Below are 18,512 nucleotides of genomic sequence, written 5' to 3'. Positions count from 1 at the left end.
AAACCAGCCCCACCCACCCCTTCCCTCGACGGATGTCTGTCCCAACTGTAACAGGGTCTGTGGTTATCGGATTGGACTGTTCAGCCACCAAAGAACTCACTTTGGGAGTGGAAGCAAGTCTTCCCCGATTCCGAGGGAATGCCTATGATATATTATATGAAAACCATTCTGCAAGTTTATTAATGTCTTCCTGTATTTTGTCGCAGTCCTCCTCTATTAAATACAACCCACAATTTGTTGTCATTTGCAAATTTTGAAATTGTACTTCCGATTTCAGAGTTCAAATCGTTTATGTAAATGGTGAACAACAGTGGTCTTAGCACCAATCCTTGTGGACCACCACTTCCTACTTTTAACTCCTACTGTCTGTTTTCAGTTTTCTAGCCAGGTTGCTATCCATTCTGCTACTTGTCCCCTGACTCCACATCTTCGTCATGAGTCTGCTATAATTCATTGAAGGCCTTTTGAAAATCCAAATATATTACGTCTACTGAAGTACCCTTATCTACCCTTTCTGTTACTTCAAAGAATTCAATAAGGTTTGTCAAGCATGATCTTCCTTTTTAAAATCTGATCTGACTACTCTTATATTTTCCATTTCGAGATGTTTTTCTATTGCATCTTTGAGTAAGTATTCCATTATCTTTTCTACTGTCGACTTTAAGCTAATTAGTCTATAGTTCCCTGGACTTGTTCTAGCAACCTTTTTAAATAAAGGAATCAGAGTAGCTGTCCACCTGTCCTCTGGCAATAATCCCTTTTCTAATGACTTTGTATATGTATAATAGTGCATCTGCTTTCTCTTCCCTAACTTCTTTTAATATGCATGGATGCAATCCATCCAAACCAGGGGTGTTGTTCTCGCTAAGTTTTTATTAGTTTATCCCGCATTATTTATTTTATTCCCACATTACAAGTGACTACAATAGAAAAGTACTTCTTTGGCTGTAAAGCGCTTGAGACGTGAATGGCGATATATAAATGGAAGTCTTTCTATTCTTTTTTTTAATCAATTATCCCGCTTTATTATTCAATATTGAAGTAGCATGAGTTGTAAAGAATCTAAAAAGGAGTTGTATTTGTTAAATATTCATTGAATGTATTTTTTCCATTTTATACATTTGTATTTTCAGAGAATTGATTTCTGAATTCTTCTGGTTTTGTCTCTTCTAGATAGTTCAAATGGCATAGATGTTGAATTTGTTATGCTGAATTTCCTGTGGGGTTGCAATCCCTACTGGAAGTGTAGTGGGGTTGTATATCTATCCACCTGATGGCACTGGGGTCCACTTAATTTGAATATTTTGTTTTGCAAGCACTTCTGATTAGAAGTGGGAAATAGTGTACTGCTGCAAAACTTTAAGACAAACAGTAGCTTAAAAGGCTGCCACTCAAAACTTTGTTTTCCAGGCAGTTAAGAAAGTTCTTCCTGTAAAAGTGTCAGAAAGGATGGTTGCAGGGCACAGCCTCTTCCCACTCCCTCCTCCCCGCAATGTTACTGATGTTGAAGTTCTACTAGGTGGTCAGTGCAGGAGAGATTGTGAGTTCTTGAACTGACAAAATAGATGACCTAAGGAGAGCTGGAGTATCATAGAAGGTTTGCAGCCAGTTCCATTTCCAGCATTTGGCATATGTCAATGCAATAAAAAGTTTAATGAACTTGCCAGGCAATGTAGCAAAAGACAACTACATATTTCAAGATTGCATTGTAGTAAGAATTACGACCACATTTGGGATTTTTGATCATATTTCTTCTTAGTGGAAAGCATTTTGGGGTTAAGTTTTGTTCAAGAATTGGGTTTGTAAAGCCGTTGTGTTCGGAGGATCCTAGTCCCGGCACTCAGCAGGGATTGTCTATCATTGGCTCTCCCTTTTGTGAAGGTAAGAAGACAGGAGCATACATTGACAGGTTTTAAAACAAAAAGTTGCTAGGGCAAGCTTTCACCCAGACTGCGACAGTTATGACATACGAGGGTAGTTAAAAGTAATTTTGCTTAAATCAAGCAAGTTGATCTATTGATGTGGGGAGGCATAGTACATTGTTTTGTATTATGCGATAGCAAGTTGTATGAATTTAATTAAATGAGTCTGATCATGTTCTGTATATTCATTTGCTATCTGAAAAATAAAACTGCTTAAAGCTTCATTCTGGCCTTATTTCACATGTAAACAGTCTGTCTCCTGAACGAGTGGAGAAGCACACAAAGGTAACTGCAAAAGATATGATATCCAGTTCATATATCAAGGAGCACACATGGTTTTATCTCTTGGGTTATTCGATTATATAAGTAGATATTAGGCAGTGAATCAACTTCGAAGCATAAGGGTTGTAGGATCAAATTATGGGAGCGATTGATGCCACTGAAACAGAGAAGGTATATCCATCATATATTAATTTGTTACAGCTGCTTCTTCCTCACTTTGTGCTTGAAAGCTTGCACCCTATTAAACATCCTATAAAAGCCTCATGTGTTTTGTTACTGCTTGTTGAATGCATTTGTCAGTGTATCTGTTTTGATCTGCATGCTGATACCTGCGTTTTCTGCATATCTTGGGAACAAAAGGATGTGCCACCTGAGGGTTCATCATGGCATCCTGCTTCAATTCATATCCCACCCTGCATTAACCTTTGTTCCAATTAGTTATTTTCTATTTTGTTATAGTTCTGTCCACCCAATCATATTCTAGCATTTTACTGTTGTCAGGATGGTTCTGCACCACCAACCAAAGATAAAACCTGCAACAAAACAATTCAATTAAAGGAAGTCAAGTTTTTACTCTGTCCATCTTTCAGTTTTTCCAACAACTCTAACCACTCCATGCAAGTTCCAATACATCCCATTAAGTCTCAAAGACTGAACTTGTATGAAGCTTCCTTGGATACTTTATAGCCCAACGTGCTGAGCCAAACAATTGCATAATAAGTCCCATGAGCCCCCATGAAATTGAGTCTCCATCACAGTTAATGTACAAAAAGTGTACTGGTGCAGTGGAGCTGTGCAACAAAATCAAGCACAGACGACAACTCCAAAAAGTTGTTGTGTTCTTGTCCCTCTCTTCCAAGCCCACTCTGTTGATTTTTAGGCATCACTCAATCCACTCTTGGTCTTCACATAAGCCAATCTAATTTACAATGTAAACCCCCTTGCTCCTTCCAGGCCTCAGTACTGCGCCCTACATTACACTTGGAACCTGCTCCAGCCCTGGATTACACCACTTAGTCTCTTCCCTTTGCACATGATATTCTCGCAGTACTTTGTATGATCCCTTTAAAAAATATATATATAGTGAATACTCACATTTGATCCCTATTTATGCTGCTAATAGGGGAATTCATGCTTGAAAAGCATGCCCACAGGTTGCATTTATCAATATTAATATATTAACTTTTACATCTGTGCACACTTCAAGGCAGCATTTTCCATTGTGAATATATGTCTCTGTACTTAAACTTGAAAGTCTGTAATTGCACCCTCCCCACAGTAGAGATACTGTTTCAGCACCACAACTGATAGTAGGGTGTAATTACAATGTGACAAATTTAGATATGCGGTTTCCATTGGGAGGTGCTGTCGAAGCCGCCTTGGCGAGTTGCTGCAGTACATCTTATAGACGATTCACACTGCAGCCACGGAGTAAATGTTTCAGGTGGTAGATGGGGTGCCAATCAAGCGGGTTGCTTTGTCCTGGATGGTGGTGAGCTTCTTGAGTGTTAGAGCTGCACTCATCCAGGCAAGTGGAGAGTAGTCCATCACACTCCTGACTTGTGCCTTGTAGACAGTCGAAAGGTTTTGGGGGGGGTCAGGAGGTGAGTTACTTGCTGCAGAATACCCAGTCTCTGACCTGCTCTTGTAAACATAGTATTTATGTGACTCATTCAGTTCAGTTTCTGGTCAGTGATAACCCCAGAGTGTTGATTGTGGGGGATTCGGTGATGGTAATGCCGCTGAATGTCAATCATGGGCAATTTTAATCTTCATATTGATTGATCAAATCAAATTGGCCAAGGTAACCTTGAGGAAGAGTTCGTAGAGTGTATCTGGGATGGTTTCCTTGACCAGTACGTTGTGGAACCAACCAGGGAGCAGGTTATCTTAGATCTGGTACTGTGTGATGAGACAGGATTAATACATTATCTCATAGTAAAGGATCTCCTAGGAAAGAGTAATCATAGCATGGTTGAATTTTAAATTTAGTTGGAGGGTGAGAAAGTTAGGTCTCAAACCAGTGTCCTGATCGTAAATAAAGGCGATCACAAAGGTATGAAGGCAGAGTTGACTAAAGTGGACTGGGAAAATAGATTAAAGCGTAAGGCGGTTGATGAGCAGTGACAGACATTTAAGGAGATATTTCATCCCTTCTCACTGGAATATATTTTTGTTGAGAGTTAAGACTTTGAGAAGGGAGAAATACCCATGGCTAACTAAGGAAGTAAAAGATGGTATCAAATAGAAAGCAATGACATACAATGTTGCCAAGATTAATGGGAGGCCAGAGGATTGGGAAATTTTTAAAGACCAGCAAAGGTTGACTTAAAAAATAAAGAGAGAGAGAAGATGGATTATGAGAGTAAACGAACAAGAAATATAAAAACAGTAAGAGCTTTTACAGGTATATAAAAAAGAAGATGGTAGCTAAAGTAAACGTTGGTCCTTTAGAGGATGAGACTGGGGAATTAATAATGGGGAACAGAGAAATGGCAGAGACTTTGAACAAATATTTTGTATTCGTCTTCACGGCAGAAGACACTAAAAACATCCTGATAATAGATAATCAAGGGGCTATAGGGAGGGGAGGAACTTAAAACAATCACTATCACTAAAGGAAAAGTACTCGGTAAAATAATGGGACTAAAAATGGATAAGACCCCTGGACCTGATGGCCTGTATCCTAGGGTCTTAAAAGAAGTGGCTGCAGAGATAGTGGATGCATTGCTGGCAATCTACCAAAATTCCCTTGAGTCTGGAGAGGTCCCAGCAGATTGGAAAACTGCAAATGTAACACCCCTATTTGGAGGCAGACAGAAACCAGGAAACTATAGACCAGTTATCCTAACGTCTGTCATTGGAAAAATGCTGGAGTCCATTATTAAGGAAGCAGTAGTTGGACATTTGGAAAGTTATAATGCAGTCAAGCAGAGTCAGCATGGTTTTATGAAAGGGAAATCATGTTTGACAAATTTTCAGGAGTTCTTTGAGGATGTAACAGGGTGGATAAGGGGGAACCAGTGGATATGGTGTATTTGAATTTCCAGAAGGCATTCGATAAGGTGCCACATAAAAAGTTACTACACAAGATAAGAGCTCACGGGGTTTGGGGTAATATATTAGCATTATAGAGGATTGTCGAACTAACAGAAAACAGAGAGTGAGAATAAATGGGTCATTTTCCGGTTGGTAATCGGTAACTAGTGGGATGCCACAGGGATCGGTGCTGGGTCCTCAACTATTTACAATCTATATTAATGACTTAGATGAAGGGATCGAGTGTAATGTAGCCAAATTTGCTGATGATACAAAGATAGGTGGGAAAGTAAATTGTGAGGAGGACACACACAATCTGCAAAGGGATATAGACAGGCTAAGTGAGTGGCCAAACATTTGGCAAATGGAGTATAATGTGGGAAAGTGTGAGGTTATGCACTTTGACAGGGAAAATATAAGAGAAAATTATTATTTAAATGGGGAGAGATCCTTGTGTATGAAACACAAAATGTAAGTATGCAGGTACAGCAAGTAATCAGGAAGGCAAATGGAATGTTGGCCTTCATTGCAAGGGGGATGGAGTATAAAAGCAGGTATGTCCTGCTACAACTGTACAGGGTATTGGTGAGACCACAGCTAGAGTACTGCATACAGTTTTGGTCTCCTTACTTAAGGAGGTATATACTTGCATTGGAGGCAGTTCAAAGAAGGTTCATTAGGTTGATTCCTGATATGAAGGGGTTGACTTATGAAGAAAGGTTGGGCCTATACTCATTGGAGTTTAGAAGAATGAGAGGTGATTTTATTGAAACATATAAGATTATGACCGGGCTCGACAAGGTAGATGCAGAGAGGATGTTTCCACTCGGCGGGGGGGGGGGGGGGAAATCTAAAACTAGCGGGCATAGTTTCAGAATAAAGGGTCGTCCATTTAGAACTGAGATGAGGAATTTCTTCTGAGGTTCGTAAATCTGTGGAATTCTCTTCTCCAGAGAGTTGTGGATGCTGGATCATTGAATATATTTACGGTGGAGATAGACAGATTTTGAACGATAAGAGAGTGAAGAGTTATGGGAAGCAGGCAGGGAAGTGGAGCGGAGCCCAAAATCAGATCAGCCATGATCTTAGTAAATGGCGGAGATGGCTCGAGGGGCCAAATGGCCTACTCCTGCTCCTATTTCTTATGTTAATATGTTAAGGGACATTGGTTAGACTCTCGTTGAAGATGGTCATTGCCTGGCACTTGTGTGGTGCGAATATTACCTGCAACTCATCAGCCCAAGCCTGAATATCTTCTCGGTCTTGTTGGTATGTATGTATGCTTCATTATCTGAGGAATTGTGAATGGAACTGAACACTCTGCAATCATCAGCGAACATCCCCACTTCGAACCTTATGATGGAGGGAAAGTCATCGATGAAGCAGCTGAAGTTGGTTGGGTTTAGGACACGACCCTGAGGAACTCCTGCAGCGATGTCCTGGGTTGAGATGATTGGCCTCGAACAACCGCAACCATCTTTCTTTGGCTAAGTATGATTCCAACCAATGGAGAGTTTTACCCTTGATTCTCATTGACTTCAATTTTGCCAGGGCCCCTTGGTGCCACACTTGGTCAAATGCTGCCTTGATGTCAAGGGCAGTCACTCTTGCCTCACCTCTGGAATTATGCTCTTTTATCCATATTTGGACCAAGGCTTTAATGAGGTTTGGAGCCAAGTGGATCTGGCGGAACCCAAACTGAGCATCGCTGAGCAAGTTACTGGTGAGTAAGTGTTGCTTGATAACACTGTTGCTAATGATTGACAGCAGACTGATGGAGTGGTAATTGGCCAGATGGATTTGTCCTGCTTTGTGTAGACAGGACACACCTGGGCAATTTCCACATTGTTGGGTAGATACCAATGTTGTAGCTGTACTGGGACAACTTGGCTAGAGGTGCAGCTAGTTCTGGAACACTAGTCTTCAGTATGATAGCCAGGATGTTGTCAGGGCCCATAGCTTTTGCTGTATTCAGCAGAACGCTCATCACTTTCTTGACATCACGTGGAGTGAATCGAATTGGCTGAAGACTAGCTTTTGTGATGATGGGGACCTCGGGAGGAAGCCGAGATGGATCACCACTCAGCACTTCTGGCTGAAGGTGATTGCGTACAATTCAGCCTTGTTTTTTGCACTTGCATACTGGGCTTCCATCATCATTGAGGATGGGGATGTTCGTGGAGCCTCCACCTCCCTTTTGGTTGTTTAATTATCCACCACCATTCATGACTGGCTGCAGAGCTTTGATCTGACCCGTTGGTTATGGGATCGCATAGCCATGTCTATAGCATGCTGTTTCCACTGTTTAGCATGTATGTAGTCCTGTGCTGTAGCTTCACCAGGTAGGCAACTCATTTTTAGGCATGCCTGGTGCTTCTCCTGGCATGCTCTTCTACACTCCTCATTGAACCAGCATTGGTCCCTGGCATATCCCTGATAATGAGGGATATGCCGGGCCATAAAGTTACAGATTGTGGTGGAATACAGTTCTGCTGCTGTTTCATGGATGCCCAGTTTTGAGCTGTTAGATCGGTTTTGAATCTATCCCATTAAACACGATGAAGGGTGTCCTCAGTGTGAAGACGGGTCTTCGTCTCCATAAGTACTCAGCGATGGTCACTGCTACCAATGCTGTCATGGACAGATGCATCTGACAGGTAGATTGGTGAGGGCGAGGTCAAATAGGTTTTTCCCCTCGTGTTGGTTCGCTCACCATCTGCTGCAGGCCCAGTCTGGCAGCTATGTCCTTCAGGACTTGACCAGCTCAGTCAGTAGTGGTGCTACTGAGCCACTCTTGGTGATAGACATTGAAATCCTCCACCCAGAGTACATTCTGTTCCCTTGCTACCTTCAGTGCTTCTTCCAAGTAGGTTCAACATGGAGGAGTACTGATTCATCAGCTAAGGGTGGGCGGTAGGTGGTAATCAGCAGGAGGCTTCTTTGTCCATGTTTGACCTGATGCCATGAAACATCATGGGGTCCGGAGTCAATATTGAGGACTCCCAGGGCCACTCTCTCCTGACTATACCACTGCGTGCCATCTCGGGTGGGTCTGTCCTGCCAGTGGGACTGGACATACCCAGAGATGGTAATGGAGGAGTCAGGGGCGTTGAAAAGTATGATTCTGTGTGCATGATGTCAGGCTATTGCTTGACTAGTCTGTAGGACAGCTCTCCCAATTTTGGCACAAGTCTCTGGATGTTAATCTGGAGTACTTTGCAGGGTCGACTGGGCTGGTTGCACCTTTGTTGTGTCCGGTTCTGAGGTTGAATCTGGTTGGTCTGGTTTTATTCTTCGTATACTTTTTTGTAGCGGTTTGTATAACTGAGTGGCTTGCTAGGCCATTTCAGAAGGCAGTTAAGAGTCAACCACATTGCTGTGGGTCTGGAGTCACTTGCAGGCCAGATCAGGTAAGGATGGCAGATTTCCTTCCCTAGACATTAGTGAACCAGATAGATTTTTGCAACCATTTGACAAGAAAAACAGAATGACTTTTAAATGGGGCTGAATTATATATGTATGCCCTGCTGCAATTATCCCGTGCCCTCTTATTCTACTCTGGAAACCCACTTGATGTTGACTTTCTCTGTATAACATCAGGAGTTAGCGACTAATGCATGAAATGTAAGTAATGCAGCCATAAATCTGTCTGGGTATATTGCTGAAGATTTTGAACTGCTCGGGGTTTTTCAAAACTTGAAACTTTATTTTAAAATAAGTAAAACATCTGGTTAAGCAAAGGGTAAACAATAATAAAAGCAGTTAGTGTTTGCTCAGATTAGCTCATGAGTAACGCATGAATAACACACACACAGGATGTTATTTGATGGACACAGGATGTTCTTTATCCAGCGAGTGGTGAGAATGTGGAACTCGCTACCATAAGGAGTAGTTGAGGCAAACAGCATAGTTGCATTTAAGGGGAAGCTAGATAAACACAAGGGAGAAAGGAATAGAAGGTTTTGCTGATAAGGTGAGTTGAAGTAAGGTGGGAGGAGGCTCATATGTGGAGCATAAACCAGCTTGGACCTGTTGGACCGAATTGCCTATTTCTGTGTTGTAAAATTCTGTAACAAACAAGATGATCTAATTTTAGAATTGCCACCAATCATTAAATATTTAAGATTTCCACTGGGCAATGAAATCGACAGATGCAGGATCCAGTACAAATGAAACATGTAGAATAGGCTATAATCTTTCATTATGTTTTTTTTTTAAAAAGGTCAGACTGTACATTTTAAATTAACGTGCAGTTTACACTGCACCCTAATTTGCTCGAGCTAATCTGAATCCAGTATCAAAGATTACAGAAATGGCGGCTGCTGCAAAATGCAAATTAGCTGGCAAATTTAAATTTTTTGATCAGTTGATGTACATATTAAAAATTGTATCTTCAATTTTAAATGGAATTAACCGCTTACGCACTTGTTACCGAGCCTGTAATTTCTCACTTTTTTTTAAAGAGTTGAGAATTTTAATAATGTATGCACTCTTGGTGGCAACATGGCATCTGGATTTTAATGAAAGGTATGTTAAGGTGCACAAGTTTCAACAAAACTGCAGTTTTCCCCCTCGGGCTCTAATAATAAACAATGTAATTAGTTTTTAAATCAGTATTTCAATAAATTGGAGTAATTGGTTTCTGACTGGTTACAGGTTATTTGGTGTATTATGTAATTTAACCTAATAGAATACACATTAGATGAGTTTGAGGTGAGTTGGCAGTCTTGTAACTGTTTACTCTCCACTACCCCAGAGGACCACTCCATTATTTGCTTTCAAAATGAAATGCTGTTTCAGCCACAAGTGTCACTGCATTTTTAATTTTGTAGTTTAAATCATTTGATAGCTGCAGTATCATTCTTGCTCTAAATGAAGAAACTACTTTTTGTTTATTTAAGGTACTTGTATTTGGGGGAGTGCTCTTGATTCCAAAGAAATCTGAAGTGTAGAATATTATGTTCAGCATTGGTAATTTTGCAGAACCTAATTTTTCACATCCAACGCTGCAGAAAATATGAAAATAGGTTCTGTTTAAACTGTATTTGGTACTTAAAGGTTAATAAGAACATAAGAATTAGGAACAGGAGTAGGCCATCTAGCCCCTCGAGCCTGCTCCGCCATTCAATAAGATCATGGCTGATCTGGTCGTGGACTCAGCTCCACTTACCCGCCCTCTCCCCGTAACCCTTAATTCTCTTATTGGTTAAAAATCTTATCTATCTTTGACTTGAAAACATTCAATGAGTTAGCCTCAACTGCTTCCTTGGGCAGAGAATTCCACAGATTCACAACCCTCTGGGAGAAGAAATTCTTTCTCAACTCGGTTTTAAATTGGCTCCTCCGTATTTTGAGGCTGTGCCCCCTAGTTTTAGACTCCCCTACCAGTGGAAACAACCTCTCTGCCTCTATCTTGTCTATCCCTTTCATGATTTTAAATGTTTCTATAAGATCACCCCTCATCCTTCTGAACTCCAACGAGTAAAGACCCAGTCTACTCAATCTATCATCATAAGGTAACCCCCTCATTTCTGGAATCAGCCTAGTGAATCGTCTCTGTACTCCCTCCAAAGCTAGTATATCCTTCCTTAAGTAAGGTGACCAAAACTGCATGCAGTACTCCAGGTGCGGCCTTACCAATACCTTATACAGTTGCAGCAAGACCTCCCTGCTTTTGTACTCCATCCCTCTCGCAATGAAGACCAACATTCCATTCGCCTTCCTGATTACCTGCTGCACCTGCAAACTAATCTTTTGGGCCACAGTGTTTCCGTAGTGTAGTGGTTATCACATTGGCCTCACACGCGAAAGGTCCCCGGTTCGAAACCGGGTGGAAACATTAACCAGCAGCAGAGTGGCGTAGCGGAAGCGTGCTGGGCCCATAACCCAGAGGGCGATGGAACGAAACCATCCTCTGCTAAAGGCAACTTTTAATGTGGTTGCAGCCAACACGTGCACTGCAACTAATCCCAGCCTTGACAAGGATACATCTCTGAAATAGCTTTGGCTGATAGAGCACACTCATAAAATATGAGCTTGATATTAAAAGTCTTACTCAAAAGAGTTTCATGCACAAGGACCCCCAGGTCTCTCTGCATCACAGCATGTTGTAATTTCTCTCCAATCAAATAATATTCCCTTTTACTGTTTTTTTTTCCCAAGGTGGATGACCTCACACTTTCCAACATTGTATTCCATCTGCCAAACCTTAGCCCATTCGCTTAACCTATCCAAATCTCCTTGCAGCCTCTCTGAGTCCTCTACACAACCCGCTTTCCCACTAATCTTTGTGTCATCTGCAAATTTTGTTGCACTACACTCTGTCCCCTCTTCTAGGTCATTTATGTATATTGTAAACAGTTGTCCCAGCACTGATCCCTGTGGCACATCACTAACCACTGATTTCCAACCGGAAAAGGACCCATTTATCCCGACTCTCTGCTTTCTGTTCGCCAGCCAATTCTCTATCCATGCTAATACATTTCCTCTGACTCCAGATGACATCATATTTTCTGATAAACTTGTTTTTTTGATCGGATTAACACAATAGTACAGTGATTATTTGGAACTCAATGATTCTCCCTTCACACATCCTTGATTTAGAGACTAAACGTTGCCACTATTTAAGCATAATTATAGTTTCAAAATAGGGTTGTCAAGTGAGTGAAAAAGAAAAATAATCATGATTAATCTGGTTATTAAAAATTCTAATCTCTGATAATCTGGGTTTTAATCACACTTAATTGGTACAATTACTGCATCCATCTCTTTCAATTGATTTTATTACTGATTATATAGTTATCCAAAAAAACAACCCAGCATAAAACCTTGTTTTCCTATTTCTCGTTTCATATAAATTATCTGTACTGCTAATATGGCTAAGTGTTTTGTACTTGTGTACTGAGTGCCCCATATATGCTCACAAGTTAGAGCCACCTGATCACGTGACTGCGATTGCACAGAAGATCGACATATGGACAGAAGAGCTCTGATCTGCAGCGTTCCAGGAGGATCTCAGGCTCGCACCGAAAATTTAAATCCTGTGCTGATTTTTTGTCAGTAAACACTGACACCAGGTGAAAAATGCGAACTGTCAATAAGAAATATCGATGATTGGTATGTGTCAATTGATGCATTTCTTGGAAGCGCAGTGAAACCTGGGAATTCGCCACTTCTAATAACAAGCATTTAATCCACATCCTACTATTTGCTAGTGAAAGATATTAATTCGCAGCACCATAATGAATTTGAAGTTAATTTCACTGAGGCCTTGAAGCTACCCTATGCAAATATTATTGTGCTATTCCTTAATACAACATCATGATCTGGTGACACAATGCAATGGCAGCAGTTCGGAAGGTGAGTGACGCGGGAGGATAAAGGGCGGCGGCAGCAGCTTGGAACGGCGGCAGATCGGGAGGCCAATATCGCGAGAGTGGAGCGGCGCGGGAGGATAAAGGACGGCGGCGGCAATTCGGGAGGCCAGCATTGCGAGAGCGCAGTGGCGCAGGAGGATAAAGGGCGGCGGCAGCAGCTTGGAGCAGCGGCAGTTCGAGAGGCCAGCATTGCGAGAGCGGAGCGGCACGGGAGGATAAAGGGCAGCGGCAGCAACTTGGAGCAGCGGCAGCTCGGGAGGCCAGCATTGCGAGAGCGGAGCGGCACGGGAGGATAAAGGGCAGCGGCAGCAACTTGGAGCAGCAACATTTCGGGAGGCCAGTTGCAGCAGGGGCAGAAAGTAAACAAAGAAGTAAAAAGAAATCAAAGTGTGACATTACAGCCAAGCGGGTAAGTGATTGGCTGGTGGATTGGTGAGTATTTTATCCTTTTCTTTCGGTAGGAAACATTTGGCATTGATGTAAGTAAGAAAGAACTGATTGGTGAGTAGTTTTTCTTTTTTCTTGATCTTTTTTCTTTTTCTTATCAGTAACAAACTGTTGGCATTGTTGCTAAATTAAGTTAGTCTAAGGGTTAAGTCATGGCAGGAGAGCCCAGATCCGTGTCATGCTCCTTCTGTACTATGTGGGAAATCAGGGACACTTCCCTGACTACTACGTGTGCAGGAAGTGTGTCCTGCTGCAGCTCCTGTCAGACCGCATTGCGGCACTGGAGCTGCGCATGGATTCACTCTGGAGTATCTGCGATGCTGAGGATGTACTTGAATAGCACATTTAGTGAGTTGGTTACACCGCAAGTAAAGGTTACAAAGGCAGATAGGGAATGGGTGACCATCAGGCAGAGCAAGGGAAGGAAGCTAGTGCAGGGCTCCCCTGCAGTCATCTCCCTCCAAAACAGATATGCCACTTTGGATGCTGATGGGGGAGATGGCTCATCAGGGGAAGGCAGCAGTGGCCAAGTTCATGGCACCGTGGGTGGCTCTGCTGCACAGGAGGGCAGGAAAGAGTGGGAGAGCTACAGTGGTAGGGGATTCTATTGTAAGGGGAATAGATAGGCTTTTCTGCGGCCGCAATCAAGACTCCAGGATGGTATGTTGCCTCCCTGGTGCAAGGGTCAAGGATGAGGGGGAGAGTGAACAGCCAGTTGTCGTGGTGCATATAGGTACCAACGATGTAGGTAAAAAACGGGATGAAGTCCTACAGGCTGAATTTAGGGAGCTAGGAGTGGAATTAAAAAGTAGGACCTCAAAGGTAGTAATCCGAGGATTGCTACTAGTGCCAGGTGCTAGTCAGAGTAGAAATAGCAGTATAGTTAGGACGAATATGTAGCTTGAGGAATGGTGCAAAAGGGAGAATTCAAATTCCTGGGACATTGGAACCGGTTCTGGGGGAGGTGGGACCAGTACAAACTGGACGGTCTGCACCTGGGCAGGACTGGAACCGATGTCCTGGGGGGAGTATTTGCTAGTGCTATTGGGGAGGGTTTAAACTAATATGGCAGGGGGATAGGAACCTATGCAGGGAGACAGAGGGAAATAAAATGGGGGCAGAAGCAAAAGGGAGAAAGGAGATAAGTAAAAGTGGAGGGCAGAGAAATCAAAGGCAAAAGTCAAAAAGGGCCACATTACAACATAATTCTAAAAGGACAAAGAGTGTCAAAAAAACAAGCCTAAAGATTCTGTGTCTCAATGCGAGACACATTCGTAATAAGGTGGATGAATTAACTGCGCAGACAGCTGTTAACGGATATGATGTAATTGGGATTACGGAGACATGGCTCCAATGTGACGAAGGCTAGGAACGCAACATCCAGGGGTATTCAATATTCAGGAAGGATAGACTGAAAGGAAACGGAGGTGGGGTAGCATTGCTGGTTAAAGAGGAAATTAACGCAATAGTAAGGAAGGACATTAGCTTGGATGATGTGGAATCTGCATGGATAGAGCTGCGGTACACCAAAGGGCAGAAAACACTAGTAGGAGTTGTGTACAGACCGCCAAACAGTAGTAGTGAGTTTGGGGATGGCACAAAACAGGAAATTAGGGATGCGTGCAATAAAGGTACAGCAGCTATCATGGGTGACTTTAATCTACATATAGATTGGGCTAGCCAAACTGGTAGCAATACGGTGGAGGAGGATTTCCTGGAGTGTATGAGGGATGGTTTTCTCGACCAATATGTCGAGGAACCAACTATAGAGCTGGCAATCCTAGACTGGGTGTTGTGTCATGAGAGAGGATTAATTAGCAATCTTGTGCGAGGCTTCTTGGGGAAGAATGAACATAATGTAGTCGAATTCTTGATTAAGATGGAGAGTGACACAGTTAAGTAGAGACTAGGGTCCTGAATTTAAAAAAGGTAACTTCGATGGTATGAGACGTGAATTGACTAGGATAGACTGGCGAATGACACTTAAAGGGTTGACGGTGGATAGGCAATGGCAGACATTTAAAGATCACATGGATGAACTTCAACAATTGTACATCCCTGTCTGGCGTAAAAATAAAACGGGGAAGGTGGCTCAACCGTGGCTAATGAGGGAAATTAGGGATAGTGTTAAATCCAAGGAAGAGCCATATAAATTGACCAGAAAAAGCAGCAAACCTGAGGACTGGGAGAAATTTAGAATTCAGCAGAGGAGGACAAAGGGTTTAATTAGGAGGGGGAAAATAGAGCATGAGAGTAAGCTTGCAGGGAACATAAAAACTGACTGCAATAGCTTCTATAGATACGTGAGTAGAAAAAGATGAGTGAAGACAAATGTAGGTCCCTTTCAGTCAGAATCAGGTGAAGTTATAATGGGGAACAAAGAAATGGCAGACCAATTGAATAAATACTTTGGTTCTGTCTTCACTAAGTAAGACACAAATAACCTTCCGGAAATACTAGAGGACCGAGGGTCGAGCGAGAAGGAGGAACTGAAGGAAATCGTGTTAGGGAAATTGATGGGATTGAAGGCCGATAAATCCCCAGGGCCTGATAGTCTGCATCCCAGAGTACTTAAGGAAGTGGCCCTAGAAATAGTGGATGCATTGGTGGTCATTTTCCAACATTCACAAGACTCTGGATCAGTTCCAATGGACTGGAGGGTAACTAATGTAACCCCTCTTTTTAAACAAGGAGGGAGAGAGAAAACAGGGAATTATACACCGGTTAACCTGACATCGGTAGTGGGGAAAATGTTGCAATCAATTATTAAAGATGTAATAGCGCATTTGGAAAGCAGTGACAGGATCGGTCCAAGTCAGCATGGATTTATAAAAGGGAAATCATGCTTGACAAATCTTCTGGAATTTTTTGAGGATGTAACTAGTAGAGTGGACAAGGGAGAACCAGTGGATGTGGTGTATTTGGGCTTTCAAAAGGCTTTTGACAAAGTCCCACACAAGAGATTAGTGTGGAAAATTAAAGCACATGGTATTGGGGCTAATGTATTGATGTGGACAGAGAACTGATTGGCAAACAGGAAGCAAAGAGTAGGAATAAACGGGTCCTTTTTAGAATGGCAGGCAGTGACTAGTGGGGTACCGCAAGGTTCAGTGCTAGGACCCCAGTTATTTACAATATACATTAATGATTTAGACGAAGGAATTGAATGTAGTATCACCAAGTTTGCAGGTGGCAGTGTGAGCTGTGAGGAGGATGCTAAGAGGCTACAGGGTGACTTAGACAGGTTAGGTGAGTAGGCAAATGCATGGCAGATGCAGTATAATGTGGATAAATGTGAGGTTATCCACTTTGGTGGCAAAAACAGGAAAGCAGAAATTATCTGAATGGTGACAGATTAGGAAAAGGAGGTGTGCAACGAGACCTGGGTGTCATGGTACATCAGTCATTGAAAGTTGTCATGCAGGTACAGCAGGCGGTGAAGAAGGCAAATGACATGTTGGCCTTCATAGCGAGAGGAATTGAGTATAGGAGCAGGGAGGTCTTACTGCAGTTGTACAGGGCCTTGGTGAGGCCACATTTTGAATATTGTTGCAGTTTTGGCCTCTTAATCTGAGGAAGTACATTCTTGCTGTTGAGGGAGTGCAGCGAAGATTCACCAGACTGATTCCCGGGATGTCAGGACTGACATACCAAGAAAGACTGGATCGATTAGGCTTATATTCACCGGAATTTAGAAGTATGAGAGGGGATCCCATAGAAACATAAAATTCTGATGTGATTGGACAGGTTTGATGCAGAAAGAATGTTCCCGATGTTGGGGAAGTCCAGAACCAGGGGTCACAATCTAAGGATAAAGGGGTAAGCCATTTAGGACCGAGATGAGGAGAAACTTCTTAACTGAGTTGTTAACCAGTGGAATTCCCTGCCGCAGAGAGTTGATGCCAGTTCATTGGATATATTCAAGAGAGAGTTAGATATGGCCCTTATGGCTAAGGGAATCAAGGGGTATGGAGAGAAAGCAGGAAAAGGGGTACTGAGGGAATGATTAGCCATGATCTTATTGAATGGTGGTGCAGGCTCGAAGGGCCGAATGGCCTACTCCTGCACCTATTTTCTATGTTTCTCTGTTTCTAAAGCTTGGTTAAAGATGTAGGTTTTAAGGAGCGTCTTCAAGGAGGAAAGAGAGATTGAGGCGGAGAGGTTTAGGGAGGGAATTCTATAAACCTAAGAGTATATCAGAAACTGGGGCCATAGCAGGAGAAAATCGTAAGAAAACACATTTAAAAGCTCTTTATCTGAATGCACGCAGCATTTGTAACAAATTAGATGAGCTGTCGGCACAAATAGTTACAAATGGGTATGATCTGGTATCCATAAGAGGTTGCAAGGTGGCCAAGACTGGGAACTAAACATTCAGGGGTACTTGACAATTCGGAAGGTCAGACAGAAAGGAAAAGGAGGTGGTGCAGCTCTTTCGATAAAGGATGGAATCACTACAACAGTGTGAAACGATATTGGCTTAAATGATCAGGATGTTGAAACAGTTTGGGTGGAGATCAGGAATAATAAGGGGAAAAAATCACTGCTGGGCATAATCTTTCGACCGCCTAACAGTAGCAACTATGTTGGTCAGAATATAAACCAAGAAATAGTGGGGGCATGTAAAAGGGCAGCAGCAATAATCATGGGTGATTTTAACCTAGATATTGATTGGCCAAATCAAATTGGTCAGGGTAGCCTTGAGGAAGAGTTCATAGAGTGAAAAAGGGACAGGTCCCTTGAGCAGTATTTAACGGAACCAACCAGGGGGCAGGCTATCTTAGATCTAGTCCTGTGTAATGAGACAGGGTTAATAAACAATCTCCTAGTAAAGGATCCCCTTGGAATGAGTGATCATAACATGGATGAATTTCAAAGTCAGAAGAAGGGCGAGAAAGTTGGATCTCAAACCAGCATACTAAGCTTAAATAAAGGAGACTACTGAGGTATGAGGGCAGAGTTGGCTAAAGTGGACAGGGAAAATAGATTAAAGTGTAGGACGGTTGATGAACAGTGGCGTACATTTAAGGAGCTATTTCATAACTCAAGAAAAAATATATTCCAGTGAGGAGGAAAGGGTGTAAAAGAAAAGATAGCCATCCGTGGCTAACTAAAGAAATAAAGGATGGTATCCAATTAAAAACAAGGGCATACAAAGTGGCCAAAACTAGTGAGAGGACAGAAGATTGGGAAGCTTTTAAAAGCCAGCAAAGGAGGACTCAAAAAATGATTAAGCAAGAGAAGATAGATTATGAAAGTAAACTAGCACAAAATATAAGCAAAAGTTTCTACAAGTATATAAAAAGGAAAAGAATGGCTAAAGTAAATGTTGGTCCCTTAGAGGACGAGACTGGGGAATTAGTGATGGGGAACATGGAGATGGCAGAAACTCTAAACAAATATTTTGTATCGGTCTTTACGGTAGAGAACACTAAATATATTCCAA

At 42.2% G+C, this 18,512-nt stretch overlaps 1 protein-coding gene and 1 non-coding gene across 5 annotated transcripts in view; both read left to right on the top strand.

Moving 5' to 3' along the window:
- tpd52l1 (tpd52 like 1) overlaps positions 1-18,512 on the top strand; it is a 74,973-nt gene that overhangs the window by 7,936 nt on the left and 48,525 nt on the right. The window lies entirely within an intron of this gene.
- trnav-cac (transfer RNA valine (anticodon CAC)) lies at positions 11,010-11,082 on the top strand. Its single transcript has one exon. It is a non-coding gene; the product is annotated as a tRNA-Val (tRNA).

This window comes from Pristiophorus japonicus, chromosome 7 (assembly GCF_044704955.1).
Source record: "Pristiophorus japonicus isolate sPriJap1 chromosome 7, sPriJap1.hap1, whole genome shotgun sequence".
Taxonomy (NCBI): domain Eukaryota; kingdom Metazoa; phylum Chordata; class Chondrichthyes; family Pristiophoridae; genus Pristiophorus; species Pristiophorus japonicus.
Note: the sequence above shows the minus strand (reverse complement) of the source record. Positions and strands in the feature narration are given on the sequence as shown.